Here is a 19,239-nt window from a genome sequence, read left to right as displayed (position 1 = left end):
ACAGGAGAGGGGTAGCCAGGGCAGGATTGGAGAGGGGACCCCAGAGGACTTCCCCAGCCAGTGGCAGCAACTGGTGGGTGAAGAAAGCAGGACCCATGGCCATACTGGTCAGTGGACCACTGGCAGAGCCATGGAACTGCAGCACCAGAGAAACGGTTTGATCCAGTTGGGTGGAGATTAAAGTGGGAAGACTGAGGCAAGGAGCCAATGTCAATGGGCTGCTGAACAGGCTTGGTGGAAGCAGTGTGGCTCTGGCTAGATCCAAGAAGGATACGTCTCCATAGCTGAAGTGGAGAGATCACTCTGCCAGGAAGGAGAGATAGAAAGCCAGCACAGGGAGTGAGTGGGCTTTCCTTGATCTTTTTTCTTCACTTTTTTTTTTCTTGTTTCTCTTTTTTTCCTCCCTATTCTGTCTTGAAAGTTGTGAGGAGGGACCCCTCCTTGCAAAGTCCTGTTTGTTTTGGCCCTAAGGATCTGAGTCAGGGTAGAACAGATGTTCATGCAGGATTGTCCCTGCAAGAGAGCGAGGCAATTTAGCCCTGTCTTACCACAGATGGAGATAGTGTTGACAGCCAGTAGTGGTGAATTTAGAAGAGGTGTTGAAAAACCCTTTTTTAATGAATTGATCTAAGTTGATTGGACAGGAACCCTCAGTGAATTGATTTAAGTTGATTGGCTTGAGGACCCTTAAAGAACTGATTTAAAGTGATTGACTTATGGACCTTTAATGAATTGATTTAAGTTGATTACCTTATGGACTTTTAATGAACTAATTTGAATTCATGGACTCACAGACCCTTAATGAATTGATTGAAAGTGGATAAGTTGAAATTGTGTATTGTCATAAACAAAGGGCCTACCCACATTCAGTGGGCCTAGTGGAAGGGCCCAGAATTTGATGTTGACATATCCCTTCATAGACACTAGCCCAGACCACTATGCAAGCACTTAGACCCATTCATTCGCTAGACCAGAAATCAACTGCCAGCATCCATCTTTTCAATGCAAAATTAGGACCCAGACATGTATTAATTGGAATGTGGTAAGGGTGGGGTGTAAGGGAGGTGAAGCCTTTCTTAAGCAAACTGAGGCCCAGTCACCTATCTATCACCCCAAGGTTAGATTATTGTAATTTACTGTAAATTAGCTGAAATGAGCCTGAAAATGATATGCAGGCTTGTATAGAACATAACTATCTGACTTCTCCATGGTTCAGGATGCTGCCTTATAAACACTGTATAGCCTTTTTCTATTATACAGAACTAGACTTCTCACTTACATTGTGCTGCTTCTTGACCCCAATGACACTGGTCTCTACTACAAAAGACTTGGTCTATAACATATAATTAACATTATGGATCTCTGTCCTACCACAAATGTATTTTGGGAATTAAAGGTTATCTTCACCATGTCACATGCTGAGAACTCAAAGCACCTTATCTCTGCTTGGATCTTTACCAAGCCCAGCCATATACCAATTGATTTCCCTGTGTCTTCAATCTGTTTTCTAATCAAGCTAAGACTACTAAAAATGCACATTTTGCCAACTAAACAAATTCCAATAAGCTATTTTATTCAATACTGAATTTTTTTCTTAGGTGCTAGTTACAGTAGTTATTTAAAAAATGTGCATTACCTACCACTGCCTTCCTCCTCAGTTTCATGGATAATATGCCAATACGTAAACAGAAAAACCTTCATATTTCAGGTGAGCCAGCTCATCAGCTAACGTTTTGGCATGAATTTTAATTATAGACTTTCTAGTGCTGTGCCAGTCACTTTTAAAGAGAAAGAAATAATGTTGATTTTGGTAATGCCTACTTGGTTTTTTGAATAATATAGTAACATCACACTTCCAGCATGTGGGAGAAAACACTTCATATGAATAATAGAAATAATGAGCCACTCAATGACAGAGGAGAAGCAATTTTATTTAATAAAATTAAAGGAATTAAATTTATAAATGTCTAGTTCCTTACATGAACATGCACCCATTTTTATACAAAAATGTAGATTTATGGAACCTTGTGCATGTGTTCAGAGTTTATGACTTTATGGTCTTTTACTAGCTTGGCAAAATCGGAGTGCAATAATCCTGTAAAATTGTATTGACAGCCTTTTCATTCCTGAGACTAGTTTTTATTGTACCTGTATTCTTGGACAAATTGATGCACTAGATCCTAGTAGTTTAGACAGATGGATTGTTTGACATACAAAAGAATACTAAATGTCACTGTATTTTGATGAAGGTCAATCAATACTAGTTCTGAAGAATTCATATGAAGTATACACTTTTCAGTTGTTAGGACTTTTAGAAAATTGTTTTCATGAAAAGAACAAAAACAGGATGTGGAGTTCAAATTTTAAAATAACTGGAAACTTGACACATGTATTAGATTTTTGGTGATGAGTATAAGTCTGAAAAATCATGTAATGCAATCAATCAGTCTCTGGCTTGTGGTGTATTCTGTGCTTTATGTTATTCTATAGTTTGTGGTATGAATATGGCCAGAATAGATGATCTAATTTTCCTTTCTGGCATTAAAATGTATGAACTTATGAAGCATTTAACAATAGGGATTATTTAAATAAATAGTTCAATTTGTATGACAACACAGGACTCTTGAATTTTGGACTATTTGATTTACTAGTCCAGTAAACTATATTTGATTTAAAATTTTCATATTTTTCCATTCTGACCTTTGTGTAGTCCAGTGGACTCTGTCTCAGTCTCAGAAATACAAGCAGTCTTTGCTACACCAACAGCTATCTACAACAGTAGGTTCTATCAAAAGAGTTTGGACACTACTGAGTCTGAAAATAAGACGTTTGTGTAAGCTCTGTTCCACTAAATATTGGAAAACAACTGGCAGCTGTAGCTTACCACGTACGTCCCTTAAAAGATGTTTTCAAGCTTTGAGATCATAGATTCATAGATGCTAGGGTCAGAAGGAACCTCAAAAGATCATCGAGTCCGACCCCCTGCCTAGGCAGGGAAGAGTGCTGGGGCCAGATGACCCCAGCCAGATGCCTATCCAGCCTTCTCTTAAAGATCCCCAAGGTAGGGGAGAGCACCACCCCCCGTGGAAGCCCATTCCAAATTTTGGCCACCCTTACCATGAGGAAGTTTCTCCTGATGTCCAACCTAAATCTGCTCTCTTTCAGTTTGTGAACAGAGCATCTCCAGTCCCTTGCTGCATCCCCCTAATGAATTTGTAGGCAGCCACAAGATCATCTCTTAGCCTTCTCTTGCGAAGGCTGAAGAGGTCCAGGTCCCTCTGTCTGTCCTCATAGGGCTTGTCCTATAATCCCCTTATCATATGAGTGGCCCTCCTCTGTACCCTCTCAAGTCTATCAACATCCTTCCTGAAACACGGCACCCAAAACTGGATGCAGTACTCCAACTGTGGTCTGACCAATGCCACACAGAGGGGAAGTATCACCTCCTTGGATCTATTTGTCAGGCATCTGCTGATGCATGATAAAGTGTGGTTAGCTTTGCTGATGATTTCATCACAGTGACAACTCAAGTTCATCTTGGAGTCCATTATGACTCTGAGATCTCTTTCTTCTTCTGTGCTGCTGAGAGGGTCACTTCACAGCCAGTAGGTATGCTGGATATTTTTGTGCCCTAGATGCAGCACTTTGCTCTTGTTCTTGTTGTACTGCATCCTATTATATACTGCCCACTTTTCTAACCTATCCAGGTCTGTCTGCAATCATTCCCTACCCTCCAGAGTGTGCTTTTCACCCCACAATTTAGTATCATCCGCAAACTTGGACAGAATACACTTCACACCCACATCCAAGTCACTGATGAAGATATTGAAGAGTACAGGTCCAAGGACCAAACCCAGCAGGACCCCACTACCCACATCCTTCTTGGTTTACTACCACTCTCTAGGTGTGACCATTAAGTCAGTTTGCCACCCACCGGTCGCACCCAGACAGTGGTAGTAGATCCTCTCTGACTGAACTGAACTTAGTCCTGCTACATGATAAATGACCTTATGTGAAATGCCTAGGAGGTATTGAAAGAAAAGAAACTTCAGGCCATACCTACAAGACAAATTGCTGTGCCAACCAGCAGCACTCTTAAACAAGAATACTGCTGCTTCATATAGGAGCAGGGCACTATTTCCTTTACTCAGAAGCAAAATAGCCACATTCATACAGTGTGTTGGGGTAATTATCACACTGGGGTAACAGTTGCAATTCGCCTTCCCTCATGCTAGTTGGTCTGCATGCAGTGCTGCAAAGAAACAGTTAAACTGCTTCTTGCTTTGTGAGCAGTCCAACACATTTAAGAGTGAAGCTGCTTCTCACGGTAAATTTACTGTGTAGATTTGTTCATTGTGTGCCAAAAGGATACAACTGTAGGACCTGGACTGTCTTGAAATATTGTAATCTGTTAATCATAATATTATGAATTTTCAGGCTTTACAAACTATGATTGCTTGTCTAGTTGCTAACTTGCAAATGTAATTAATAAATGTTCAAATGCAATTAGCACTCATTTAAAATTATTTGCATAGTATATTTTGTTCTATTTCTTACTAATCCAGTTATCAAGGGCCACACCTACACAAGATGATGACTGTGCAGTCGTTACTGCTCAGTCATTTAGAACTTGCATACAGGTACTAAATGACTGGAGTTACTGTGCAGTAGGATCAAGTTATGTTTTGTGCCATGTGACACTACTGCACAGCAATAACAAGCTATTGTGCAGTCAGTGTCTTGTGTAGACGTGGTCAAAGGGTAGATTTTTTTTTTTTTGAAAAAGCGCTAAGACTGTTTTATGTATATTCTAAATGTGACAAAGGAGCACACTTATGGCTGGTCACCGTATCAATCTGCCCCTCTATCTAGGGCAGTTTGCCCAGTCTTGTCTGCCATGATTTGTGGTAATATACTAGATGTACAGTATGGGAGGCTTCCCGTTTAATGCCCTGATGCCTAGGGCATTACACACGGCTCTGACCTTCCCTATACCATGTCCCATGCCTCGCAGATGGCATCCATATTACAGAGTACCTCACACTGATCCATGCTCCAGGCTTTCCCTCTGGACTGTCACTCCCCCCTGGAGTTTGCCATCACTATGCCACCACACTATATAATAAGGTATCCACTCTAACTCCCCTGGCCCCATACTGGCTGCCCTTGGACTTTGGCTCTGCTTGCCCCAGGTATCCTCAGTCATGCACTGCAAGCCCTCTCAAGGAGGCCCAACTCTGCCTCTGACCCATCTTCTCCTCTGCCTACTCACTGGGGCTCACTCACTTATCCTCTCTAGTGCAGCCCTTCAGGTTGTCCCTTGCAACCCTACTCTGCACCCAGTGTGGCATAACCTTTAGGCCTCCCTTGCGGGTCTACTCTATGCAGCCTGTTTTCTTACTCCGCCCCCATAGTGGGGACTCAGGGTCTTGCACCCCCTGGGCTCAGGTGCCTCTCCCTAGGCATGCCTGGCCCCAACTCTGCCTGCTCTATGACACACTAAGTTGTGGGGGCTGGGGTTATAAGGCACCCCTACCCGCTGTTCACTTGGGAGGCAACTGGCCTGGCATTTCTGGGGAACTACCTCACCACAGGTAGTCCCACAAGACCATCCTTCCCCAGCAGGGTGTAATTTTACATCATTCCCCATGACTAGGAGTCTCCTACCATCCCCGTAGCTCCTGCTCTTACCGCCAAGATGATCTAAACAGCAGCTCAGTCAGGTGGTGTTCTTCTGGCTGCCAGCAGCAGACTGTTGGCTCAGCCCTGAGGGCCTGGATCTTAAATGGAGGCTGCTCAGCCCCCTCTTCCAATCCCAGGGTCCTCCTGTGGTCATGTGACTGCGTCATTTCTCTGGCACACACCTGCCAGCTGCCCTGATGCCTGCTCTAGCCCTTAAAGTGGCCAGACACTAAAAAATAAGACACAGTGGGCTCTTCTACATGTGTGTCCCACTGTGCTGTTGGTATTGAGCAGTCAGGCTACTCAATACTTTCATGAAGTACTTTAACAAGTACTTTGGCAAGTACTAAATGATGCGCAGTATCCTCTGGTACTGTGCAGTCCTAGCAGTGCATGGGTGATTTCCAACCCTTCTGTGCAGTAGCTTGTTGCTACTGTGTAGTAGTGGTAGCATCATGGTTAGTGCCTGCTGATGCTATGTCACCATAGTGGTGAGCTATGTCACCATAGTTCATTGCTACCGAGACATAGCATCTCATGTAGACGTGCCCACTGAATATGTTTACATTCTTAATAAAGTGCTATTTTAAAAAAAAAAAAGAGAGAGAGAACTAGAAATGTTTGTTTGACACAAATTGAATGTGACTTCTGTGAGTTACTGAGATTTTAGACAGGAAAAATTCTTTTGTTACAATATGAAAGAGGACTTCTGTAATTTCACATTTAACAAGGGGGCTGCATCTTTCCTGGCAAGAATTACCATATATCCCTTCTCTCCCTAGCTACATGGGCTGGGCAAAGAAGATGTTCCTAAAAGACTCAGTTAAGGGGTTAGAGAACTTTCTCTGCTTCAGGCAAGAAGTAAAGGGAAACAGAGCAATGAAAAGATCAGTGAGGTAACATAGTGAGCCCCCTTCTATTCCCATCCTTTTGTCTATACCCCATATACCAAACACAAAGGTGGATCCTGCTCCTGGGTGCTAGTTTCCATGAACCTTCTCCACCAGCCAAGTCTAATGGAAAGAAAAATCTTCAAGGGCAGAGCCTATTTTGGTAGCAGGAACCGCCCCAATCTCCAACAGGATGTGGGACAATTGTTAGAGGATGAGGGTATTGTGCCCGCTTCCATTTGATGATCTGCTCCTGTGCCACCTTTGCATGGGCAGCTGGTCCTACACACCAAGGAGCCTTGTGTAGGCCCCAGAGGGTTCCTTGATCACCTTCGGAGTGGCCCCCAAACTCACCTGCCATGACTTTGGATGGATCTTTGGATGGGTCTCCTTTGAGCATGCCTCCAGAGTCACCACATACCTTGGCAAGTGTCCGCAAGGCTCCAACCTCCCCTACACCCCAGCTGTACGCCACCCTTTGAGACAGGCCACCAGATCTCTTTGCTACCGACCCTTGGATGATGTCCTGAGCACCTTTGTCGTCTTCATTTCAGAAGAACGTCTGAGTCTCCACCTGGGTCTGGGAGATTCGAGGCGTCCCATCCTCTGTGATATTCTCTGGATGTCCCAGAAGGATGCCACTGGCTGCTGCCAAAGCACTGGGTAAACCCATGCTGGGCAGGGAAAGAAAACAAAATGAGGAAAAAAAAGGAAAACTAAAGAATCTATGCCACCACCATGCCACAAGCCCCTCAGTGAGGACCCTGAAGCCCCACCAAAGAAGACCAAGAGGGAACAAAACAGCGAGGGGAAAACACAATAAGGAAAAAAGAAGGAATGGTGCAGGGGAAAGGGAAGGTACCCTATTGCCATGGGCTCACCAACTCCACTTCCCCAGTGCCCTCAGTGGACACGTTCCCCAGGCTGGGACCCACACTCCTGCCCTGATCAGGGTCTCCTTTGGCTCCTGTGGGAGCTCTCTTTAGCTCAGCACCTCTGCTCCACCCATTACCACTGTGCTCAGCGGCTCCCACTGCCACTGCCACTGATCTCTCATCTGGCCCCTCCAGCTCGCTCCTGAGCTGGTCACTTCTGGTGGTCACTGTGATAGCTCTTGCCGCTGATCATCTCCGCACCAGCTCTTCAGCTCCCAGCCGGTGCTGCTTATCTCCGGGGTGGGGTGGGCTCACAGCCCCTGCTGCAACCGCCGATCCACCCCCTGCCAGCTCTTCGGCTCCTTGCAGGCACTGGAAGCCTCCTCCACAGTGGCTCCCTGCTGCACTTTTTGTTGCTGCCAGCATTTATCCTACACTCCTGGGGCCTGCTTTTATCCCTGCTGGGTAATGTCTCTTGATGATGTCACCCAGCTCCAGCTGTAGATGAGCATGGCTGATAAACTGCGCGGGTGTTTTTCCCTGGCGCGCCTCTTTGTCTCTTTGGAGCCCTGCAACAGGTAGGTTTTTCCCTTTGTCATTTGTCTGGGGTCTGTCATTTAGCTAGAGCTAAAAAATAGTCTGTAGGGCTATGAAATGGGAGCTACATTACTGGGAACAGCTAACAGAAGCAGCATTGTAAAAGTAAGGATAGCTGGAGTAGTAGAACCATTAAAGACTATTAAAATGAAAGAGGGTCATTAATACCCATGGAATGCAGAATTTAGAAGGAATTAGATAGATAACATAATCCATTAAGTCAACTGACTCCATCACTGCTGCCTGACTAGAAATGCTGCTGCTACTGCCAAGAATTGTCTCTAAACTTTGGGGAGAGCGGGAATCAAAAAGGAGTGCTAGTGCACCAGTGCATCCCATTTAGATTCACTTTCTTCAATCTTCTATCTATTATGCCTACTTACATAGTAACCCTTAGATACAGGAGCTGTTAGAATGCCAGTTCTGATTGAGGTCTTGGGGTGCACAGTAATATATTACAGTGGAATTTTTCAAAAATTCCTCTCTGTGCTTCTTTAAACCCATTCCTATGTAAATCATAATGGACTGTAATACAAGAAAGTTGAGCTAGTAGGCTGCCTATACATGTGCTCAGAAGTGGGGAGGGGAAGGGATGTGTTTTAATTAGAGTAGTTCCTGGGCAGTCGCTCTAATTAAAACCCTGCAATGTCATATATATTAAGTCCCCAGATATTTAAAAATGGACATGGGATGCTTCATCTAAACCTCATTCAATGAGGCTTAGTTAAATTACCCAATGGACATTTTTAAAGGTGCAGGGGCATAATAGATGTGACACTACATTGTTGCTGCAGTGTTCTAATTAGAACATGGAGCAAACTTGATTAATCAAGCCTGCTCCAATGCATTCTAATTAGAATGTCAACAAGACATGTATAGGCAGCCATATAGGGCCTGACTTCTCAAAAACCAGTAAATCTCAGGTTTTTCCTGAGCTTGCTTTTCTTTCTTAGGCTTAGAAGCTATATTTTAAATGGGAAAGATGAGGTGTAAAATACAAGTTAATGAGAGCAAATGACTAAGCAAGCAAGAAAAGCATGTTTATTAACATAAAGGGATCAGTGATCAGAATGCAATTGTGCACACAAACTTTTACATTAACTCTCTACAAATGTGATACTGTGCATGTGCAAGTGCTTTTTAATTTATCTGGATGACTGAACATGCAAGTCTTTCCTGTTTCCAATTATGGTTGTCTGACTTTAGTCTTATAAGAATCTGTCCCATTAGCTGTGTGCAATACAGCATGTTATAATAATAATAATACTAAAGCGACTATAGTATTTTGTCCTCAAATATTCCAAAAGCTTCCAGAGACTTAGTCACATAAACTACTCCCAATGATATTAATGTGAGTTGTGAGAGTAACTATAAGGGTCAGCGAGCACATTAAAAGGTGAATCTCAAAATGAAGCTCTTAATTCCGCTTATGTGTTTCAGTGAGAGGAATTAAACTTCAAATTTCAAAGTGATTATAGGTGGAGGATGAAATGTTATATTTAGATATGCAAACAATTAGGACTGTCTGTAACCCAGTGAAATGTAACAGCTTATAGATGTTGATATACACATCAGACCAGATTAAATGCATTTACCTTATTTACTCATATAAAAAATGATGAATCTTTTTCCTCTAATCAGCATGGGGGGAAAATCCCTCATATACATTTGCATACAAGGAAACCTCATTAAATACATTGTCTATCATTAACATTCTGCACCTGTTGGTCTGACAGGTTCCTGTCTGGTCAGCTAGCTAATCTCTCACTTAGGTTCAACACTCCCCTGTCCTAATATTTCTTGCCTGCCATGATTTTGCTGGAATTGTCGTGGACAGACAGAATGTCCACCCATGGGTTGCCCCTCATCTAGTTTTCATTGTTGGTCTTTTCTAGGGCTCGTTTCCTTCATTACACTCTGGTTTGTCATTCACCTGGTGTGCTTAGCAGTTACGGATCTCAATGTCTGTTTGCTCAGCCTTCTTCACTAGATTGGCCTTGTCTATCTTGGCTGAGGCTGGATACTCCCATAAGTAGTTTCTCTTAAGACCAAAGTTAATGACGCTGGACCTTCAGGATCCAGCTTAAGGGTTTCTTTGTCCCTCTCTAAGTTTATGACTCATCAGCTTACCTCTCAGCCCCTCTTTCTTTACTCAGAATCCTCATTCATAGATTCATAGATTGTTAGGGGCTGGAAGCGACCTTGCCCCCACTCTAGGCAGGAAGACAACTGGGGTTAAGTGACCCCAGTGAGGTGACTGTCCAGTCTCCTCTTGAAAACCTCTGGGGTAGGTGACTGCACCACCTTTGGAGGGAGTTTATTCCACAGTCTGGACACCCTGACTGTGAAGGAGCTTTTCCTGGTATTAAGCCTGAAGCAGCCTTCCAGGAGTTTTTATCCATTGGTCCTGGTCTTCCCCAGAAGTGCCCTAGTGCACAGTTGTTCACCGAGCTCCTAATGCACTCCTCTGATATAGCAGTAACCTGCTATTAAGTCCCCTCTCAACCTTCTCTTCTTTAGGCTAAAGAGGCCCAGGTCCCTCAGCCTTTCCTTGTATGACTTGCCTTACAAGTCCCTGATCACATGGGTGGCTCTTTTCTGGATCCTCTCAAGTTTTTTCACGTCCTTACTGAAGTGTGGCACCCAGAACTGGACACAGTACTCCAACTGCGGTCTCACCAGTGCTGAGTACAGCACTACAGTATCACTTCCTTAGCGTTACACAAGATGCACTAGTTAATGCATACCAGCGTGTTATTTGCCCTGCTGACCAACAACTCACACTGACAGCTCATATTCATGTAGTGGTCAGTCATTACTCCTAGGTCCGTTTTGACCATGGTGCAAGTCAAGCTGTCACCACTGAGCCTGTATGTATGTTGAGGGTTGTTTGCCCCCAGGTGGAGCAAATTACACTTGGATGTGTTAAACTTCATTTGGTTCTGGTCTGCTCAATTCTTTAGCCTGCCCAGGTCCACCTGTATCTGCAACCTATCTTCTGACATGACCACACTGCCCCATAACTTGGTGTCATCCATGAACTTGGCCAGTGAACTTTTCACTGCCCCATCCAAAGCATGGATAAGGGTGTTGAAAAGCACGGACCCCTGAGGCACTGGCCACTTTGTGACAGGATGACACAGATCAACTCATGAGAACTCTCTGGGTCCTACCCTGTAGCCAGTTTCCCACTCACTGAACTGTTGAGCAGCTGAGCTCACAATCTTCCAGTTTTCCCAAAAGGATATTGTGGGATACTAGATCAAAAGCCTTTTGGAAGTCTAGGTATATAACATCTACCTAGTCTCTCATGTCTAGGTGGTGAGAGACCTGGTCATAGAAGATGAGATTGGTAAGACAAGACCTACCCGTAACAAAGCCAAGCTGGCTGTTGTTCAGAATCTTACCTTTCATGAGCATATCGCACATAGATTATTTAATGAGCTTTTCCAGGATTTTCCCTGGGATAGAGGTTAGGCTGATTGACCTATAGTTGCCCTGGTCCTCCCTCTTCCCCTTCTTGAAGATGGGCACAATGTTGGCCCTCTTCCAGTCCTCAGGGATTTCCCCTGTGTACCACGAATTCTGAAAGAGCTTTGCCAAGGGTTCCGCGATGATCTCAGTCAGCTCCTTCAGCACTCTTGGATGAAGTCTGTCCAGTCCTGCTGATTTATAAATGTCTAGCTTTTCTACTTGGTATTGCACCCAGTCAGCATCCACATTGGGGAAGCTGTCATTCCTGGCATGCCCCCTCTGAACCTTATCTTGCTTGTCTTTCCCCTTGGTTTAGTGAAATACTGAAGCAAAGAGGGCATTCAGGAGTTCAGTTTTGTCCTGATTATCAGTTAACAGCTGTCCTGAGGTGTTAAGCAGGGGTTGCACACTTCCATTTGTTTTCCTCCTACTACCTATATGCCTAAAGAAGGACTTATTGTCCTTGACTCCCATGGCTAACTTAAACTCAGTCACCACCTTGGCTTTCCTGATCATTTACCTACAAATGCTGGCCACTAATGTATAGTCCTCCTTGAGGACTGTCCCTAGCTTCCACTGTGCATACATCTCTTTTTTTCCTTTTTAAGAGGATTGCAATGTCCCTATTAAGCCAGGAGGGCTTGCTAGCCCTTCTGCTACCTTTCCTCTTTGCAGAAACATTTTTCTTTTGTGCTTCAAGGATCATATCCTTGAGCAGTGAGCATTCTTCATGCACCCCATTCACCTTCCCTTCCTGGTCCTTCATTGCTTCCCTTACTAATGATTTGAGCCTGTCGAAGTCAACATTTTTGAAGTCCAAGACTTCAATCCTGCTGGATGATTTGTTGACCTTGTGGCAGATAGTGAACCTGATAATTTCATGGTTGCTGTTGCCCAGGTTACCCTCAATGTTCAAGCCACACACTAGATCATCTCCCTTGGCCAAAACCAAGTCTAGGAGAGTGTTACCTCTGGTTGGCCCTTGCATTTTCTGGGTCAGGAAGAGCTCCTTGATCACAGTCAGGAAACTGTTTGAACAATCTGACCTAGCCAAGTATTCCTCCCAATCTATGTCTGGGTAATTGAAGCCACCCATGACAAGCAAGTCCCTTGCATGCACAGCCTTGTAAGCACAGCCTCTTGAGAAAACTCCAGATCCAGCTCCTCCCCTTGGTTTGGTGGCCTGTAGTAAATGCCTACACTTAGGTTTCTCTCATCACACCACCCCTTCTCCCTGCCCCTGTAGCTTGACCCAGAGGGTTTCAAGCTGCTTATCTTTGGAGCCAATGTCAGTCTCCAGAGAAGTGTACTACTCTCTCACATATAGAGCTACCCCTCCGCCTTTTCTCTCTACTCTGTCCCTTCTGTGGAGGGTGTAGCCCTTTATGGCTATGTTCCAATCATGCAAGGAGTCCCACCAGCTCTCCATGATCCCTACCAGGTCATATTTCCCACTAGAGAGCAGGAGGGCTAGCTCCTCCTGCTTGTTCCCCATGCTCCTGGCATTGGTGTACAGGCAACTGAGGCCCCCAACTGACACCCTCACTTTCCTGAGATGCTATGGAAGAATGTTTGGTTAGCATTTTCGAAAACAGTTGTGCTAGTGTCATCCAGAAGGAACTCTCAGACTCTGAAGGCCTCCCTTGTCAAAATCAACCCCTGGACAAGTAATTCCATCTTCGCTTTATTTCAACTCTTAGGTTACAAGGCTCTTATAACATAGTTCATACCTGGAGCCAGCAAATATCTTCCAGAACCCTAGTTAGAGCCCTGAGTTCTGGGATATCATCTATTAGCCCCTTTTACAGTCTTTTAGCCAATAAGGTGCCTGGGCTTCTCCTTGGCACTGTCACTGCAGGGAGAGAAGACAAGCTCTTCCCCCACTCCCCATGATGGATTCTATGTGTGGTTAAAGATGAAACTTTTCTCAGCTTCATCTTTAACCTGACCTACTTTTGTGGGCTGCAACTGGCTCCCATCAAGCATCTAATTAATGCACAACTGTGTGTTGTTTCTCAACCTGTCCTTCATTCTCCCTCACTTATCTCTATTTTCTGTTGCCTCAGGGCCATGTTCATGCTCTGGATGGGAGCAGAATTGCTGGATCCCTTTTTATGCCCCCTCTTGGGACCTGTTCTGCATCTCACTCTATCAGTGGCAAGCTTACAGCTTCACACTGACACCAGGTCAGTACACTTTACTGCCATTATTCCAGGGATAGTCCATAGTTTTAGAAGATAGGGTCTACATTCCCAACCTTCCCCCTTTCTGCATGGGTGACCATTTTCCTACTGGTCTGCAAATGCGGTCAGTGCCTCCATGGCCTCAGTGTTTCCTTCCCCGTGGTCGCAGGAGAAAAGGCAGTCCTCTTGGCTTTCCAGTGACCATCAACCCAAGCTTTTGCATGGGTTCCAGGTAAGGCTACTGGCCTGCCCTCTTTCCAGGGGATCTCACTCTTTATGTCTCCCATGGCCCTTTTCTCCCAGTAGCCCAGAACTCCCAGGGTCTTCTGGAGACCCGCTTCCCCCTTTTCCTTACTGGGAGATCCCGGATTTAAAGAGTCTGCATCCTCAGTGGTGACTCTGTGCTGCCAGAATTCCAGGTTGGGCTCACCAGTGGAGGAGAGCATAGTGGGACCAGAACCTGGCTCCCTGTTGCAATCTATATAAACCTTACTGAAGGGACCAATAAATTCAATAATGATTATTATACCAAAATCCTCTAAAAAAAAAAAAAAAAAAATCCTGCCCAAGAACCCTTGCCTCTTGTATAATTCTTGGAGCATTGTGGCTACAATATCTCTCCAGCACTGACTCAATTAAAGGGACAATTTGATGCAAATAAAATGTGTATCAATAATTTTAGCATTTTTCCCTTAGAGTCTGAAAAATTCTAACAATTTACAGCAATATAATACAAAAATAACTTTTCTTAAAGGAACAGAGATTTCATATCTCTTAATTACTTATATTAATACAGGAGTCCCTCCCCCCACCCCCTGCCCAATCTGTTACTTTTATGCTTGATTTCTGCACATGAACAGTGACATCAATTTCAAAAGGAATGTTCCTGAAATAAGAGCAATTCAGGGTAAGGGGTGCAAATTTTGGTTTTGATTTTCTAAAGTATGGAGAAACATCCCATTTAGAGCATTGCAAACTGTAGGGAAACACAGGCTAGATATTCAAAAAACACAAGGCGGAATAAATCAAAGTTATACAGTTTTAACTAAGTGGAATAGTTTAGATTGGTAGGGAATAGAATACACATTCACCCTTGGGGGGAGAGGGGCTGGGAGCAAATCTTAGATGAGGTTCTGCCATTTTTAAGCCTTTTAAACCAATATGTGTGTGGCACTGAGAGACTAGAGATCCCCTACGGAATCTGAAGAGGTACTCAGGGGTTGGTCACTGGAGAACTGTCCAAAACAAGAAGGCCATAGGTACTGCAAAACTTCCATGCCCCACCACTGCTGGACACATAATTCAGGTGTCACTCCAATATCTGTACACCCCTCTGGTTTTGGCCTGCTTCACGAGAGTGAAGGCACTGACATTTGTTCCATGCTTCCCTTTTTCTTCTCATGGCATGGGGCAGTAAGTGGAGTTGCAGCCTTAGAAGTTTGGGCTTGCAGAGTGGCACTGATAGTCTACTCTACACCCATCACCAACCTGCCATGTTTGGGGTGACAAAAATAGAGCTGCAGGTCAATTCATGCTCCCTGGCTGGAGAGCAGTGACTGCATGTAGCCATGGTAACATGATAGGGCTGTATGCATGTTTGGTGGCTAGATGACTACCTGTATGAAAAGTTCCCAAACCCACTACATTTAGAAATGGTTCTGAGTAATTATTTTGGTGCACTTTTGATTTCTTAGATCTCACTGTGCTTCACATTGGCAATGAAATATTATTTATTATCACTTCACAGTCTGGACAAGTGATGTAGAGAATGTGTCCAATGAGAAGCACTACAAATCAGTGGCAGAGCTGGGTCCCTTTGTTCCCAATCTACTTCTCTATGATCATACTTCCCTAAAATATCTTAGATATGGGGACTACAATATTTACTTTAATCAAGATGAATTTTTTTTCCACAATCATCATGAAGGGAAAAACAAAAAGCCCTCTTGTCTTCCTGCCGCCCTCATTTGCCCTCTTTAGTCTCTTCCTGCCTCCCACCCCCAGCCCCCTTTCCTCCCTTATAGTCAGGGACAGCTGACTTCTAGATTGGGCTAGGTTCCCTTCTGGGCACAGAGTGCAAGGAAACATTGCTCTCCATGTCTTAACCATTGAGGAATTAAGGCTGAAGGCATCATGTGGGCTACAATACACTCTTTGTTCTCATTAGTTGTTTTTATCATCAGTGATATTTAATTTCCCACAGCTGTGTGTCACAAAATAAGTGCAGCTGCCTTCCAACTATTACTAATTTAAATATTTATCATTAGATACAGGACATGGTAACTAGATTCAGATAAGCACCAGGGAATTTTGTTGTTCCTAACTGTTGAACATTTAAACGTTAAGGTTATAAGTCTGATTGTTCCAGGCTATGAATAACCCAAGAGTTAATAAAATTTAACAGAATGAGGTGGGGTGGGGAGGTGTGGGGTGGGGTGGGGTGGAGTGGGGGAAAGTAACGAATATACCAGTTACTGGCAGATGCTTGAAGCATCTGAGTTCAAGTGAAAACTCTTAATAAATATTTTGCTCTATGTCTTGATTTGTTCTGCACTATGTGAATTAGTTTTTCATTTTCAATTCTTTCTGTTGTGTCACTAAAATGTTAGTTACACATGAAATAGTTCCTCAGTGAATGAACTAACATGTCCAGCACTGGTGCATCTACATGTTCAATTAATGTGAAGCAATAGACTCTGGAGTTTATTGCTCTGGTATTTATTGCTCCTGGGTGCATGAACCTGGGACCACAGCACATTGAGCTGGGTCAGAGCAGCCGCAGCTATAAGGGGTCTTGGGGATCAGCCTACCAACCATGGGCTGCTCCGCCATGGCTCAACATGTTGTATAGGGGCCGGCTGGGGCATGATAGTGCTTCAATATGGAGCTAGCTGCTGGGCAGCCCATTCACTGAAGGACCCTCCTGCCCAACCCAAATGGGGCAGCATCTATACATGTGCTGCTGTGGAGTAAAGAACTCCATAGCAGAATAGTACTTGTATTTACAAGTACTACCCTGCTGCAGAGTTAATTAGTTTACTCCAGTCTAATAGGGGCTCACATGTAGATGCCGAGACATTTACTGCAAATCTAATTAGTCTACTCAACAGTAAATATCTCATGTAGCTGCACCCACTGTGTCTTTAGTTGAATGCAAAAAAGCAGATCCCATCAAAACACCATAATAAATTCCACATTTTTAAGCAAAAATACTATAAAAATGTTGCTCTGTGGGTCAGGCCAATTCTCAGGATCTCAATATTGCGCTGTTAGACAGGAGGGTGTGATGCAATTGCACATACACAAACACACAAATCAAGTAGGTACATATACACACACACTACCAACTCAGGTGCATACACATCCAAACTAGCCTAGGTACATGCATACCTATCACCAATTCAAGCACATACACTATACACTCCAAAAGTTAGACAAAAATCAATTGTCCATACCCACACACTCAGTACACATACACAGATCACTAATCCGTATATCATGCATACAATAACATATATATACATACACACACACCCACTCACCCCACCTACACGTAGGTACATTCCTAACTTGGATGGTACCATATGTATGTGTGTGCTTGGGGTACCTGGGGGAAGGTTAAGGTGAGAGAGAGAGAGTGTTAAAGTGTAGGGCGTGAAAGTTGCCAGAACTGGTGGACTAGAGAGAAGCTGGCTGAGGACATGAGGCTTGGGGTTACTTAAGGTAGATTGGGGCTGGAAACTGAGGCAGAAACCTGAGATATGGGGGGGAGGGGGCAGATAAGTGGTGGAAAGTAGGAGATAGCCAGGAAACAGACAAAACCCAACTCAGGGTTTCAAAATAACAGGTTTATTAAACAGACAACACACTGCACAGCCCCATGAAGTTATTGGTTCTCAAACACACACACACACACACACACACACACACACAATGGCAGCAGAAGAAAGAGACTCAGTGGAAGGGTTGGAGTCCAGGTAGGGAAGAGAAACAGAGTCCAAGTCCTTGGCTGAAGAGGGGGTAGGGGGTGATAGCTACCTATCCAGGCTGGAAAGGGGTCCTTGTCCAGCAGATATTGTCCAGAGGGGAGTCACCAGCAAGGCCTCTGGGTGGATAGGTGATGTGGCATGGTGCTGGTCCAGATGGAAAGGGCATCCCAAGAAGTCAGTCTTCATTATCCCTTTTTATGGGGCAGACTACCTCTGATCTCCTATGGGAAGAGTCTGTGCAGGCAAGGTCACTCCTGTTCCAGAGGGCTCCAGGTGTTCTTACTGAGCAGGTGTTCTTACTGAGTATGTGCAGCCTTGACACAACGGTGGGTTGCCTCATCTTTTGTTTGTTGAATGCTGAGGGTGGTTCCAATGGCTGGGTCATTCATAGATTCGTAGATGTTAGGGTCAGAAGGGACTTCAATAGATCATCGAGTCTGACCCCCTGCATAGGCAGGAAAGAATGCTGGGTTCAGATGACCGCAGCCAGATGCCCATCCAACCTCCTTTTGAAGACACCAGGGTAGGGGAGACCACCACCTCCCTTCGGAGTCCATTCCAGATTTTGGCCACTAACTGTGAAGAAGTTGTTCCTAATGTCCAGTCTAAATCTGCTCTCTGCTAGCTTATGACCATTATTTCTTGTAACCCCCAGTGGCACCTTGGTGAGTAGAGCCACACCAATTCCCTTCTGATCCCCCATGATCAATTTATAGGCAGCCACAAGGTCACCTCTCAACCTTCTCTTTCGGAGGCTGAAGAGGTCCAGGTGCCTTAGTCTCTCCTCATAGAGCTTGGCATGCAAGCCCTTAACCATACGAGTGGCCCATCTCTGGACCCTCTCCAAGTTATCCACATCCATCTTAAAATGTGGCACCCAAAACTGGATGCAGTATTCCAACTGCGGTCTGACTAGTACCCGATAGAGAAGTATCACCTCCTTGGTTCTGTTTGTCTGCATCTGCTGATGCACAAGAAAGTGGTGTTAGCTTTGCTGATGACTTCATCACACTAATGTTTATCTTGGAGTCCACTAGGACTCCTAGATCCTTTTCCACTTCCATGCTGCCGAGCAGGTCATTTCCTAGGCAGTAGGTTTGTTGGATATTTTTCCTCCCTAGGTGCAGCACTTTGCATTTCTCCTTGTTAGATCGCATTCTATTGTTTTTTGCCCATTTGTCTAACCTGTCCAGGTCTGCCTGTAGTTGTTCCCTGCCCTCTGGTGTGTCTACTTCTCCCCACAGTTTTGTATCATCCACAAACTTGAACAGAGTACACTTCACTCCCTCATCCAAGTCACTGATGAAGACATTGAAGAGTATCGGTCCAAGGACCGAGCCCTGCGGGACCCCACTGCCTACGTCCTTCCAGGTCAATACCAACCCATCCACCACCACTCTCTGGGTATGACCCTTTAGCCAATTTGACACCCACTGGATTGTGTAATCACCCAAGTCACAGCCTCTTACTTTGCTCACCAGTATGGGGTGGGATACTGTATCGAAGGCCTCCTGAAGTCTAAGTAAACGATATCTACCCCTACTCCTGA

At 44.5% G+C, this 19,239-nt stretch overlaps 1 long non-coding RNA gene across 1 annotated transcript in view; it reads left to right on the top strand.

Annotated features, from left to right (window-relative positions):
• Positions 1 to 12,459: 12,459 nt before the first annotated feature.
• The window catches only part of LOC109304158, a 19,860-nt gene continuing 13,080 nt past the window's right edge, over positions 12,460 to 19,239 (top strand). The window contains exon 1 of the long non-coding RNA XR_002099313.1: positions 12,460 to 12,470. This is a non-coding gene — a long non-coding RNA (uncharacterized LOC109304158). The remainder of the gene's footprint in view (positions 12,471 to 19,239) is intronic.

This window comes from Gavialis gangeticus, unplaced genomic scaffold (assembly GCF_001723915.1).
Source record: "Gavialis gangeticus isolate Ggan-Ray unplaced genomic scaffold, GavGan_comp1, whole genome shotgun sequence".
NCBI lineage: Eukaryota > Metazoa > Chordata > Crocodylia > Gavialidae > Gavialis > Gavialis gangeticus.
This window is presented reverse-complemented; position numbering and strand designations above follow the sequence as displayed.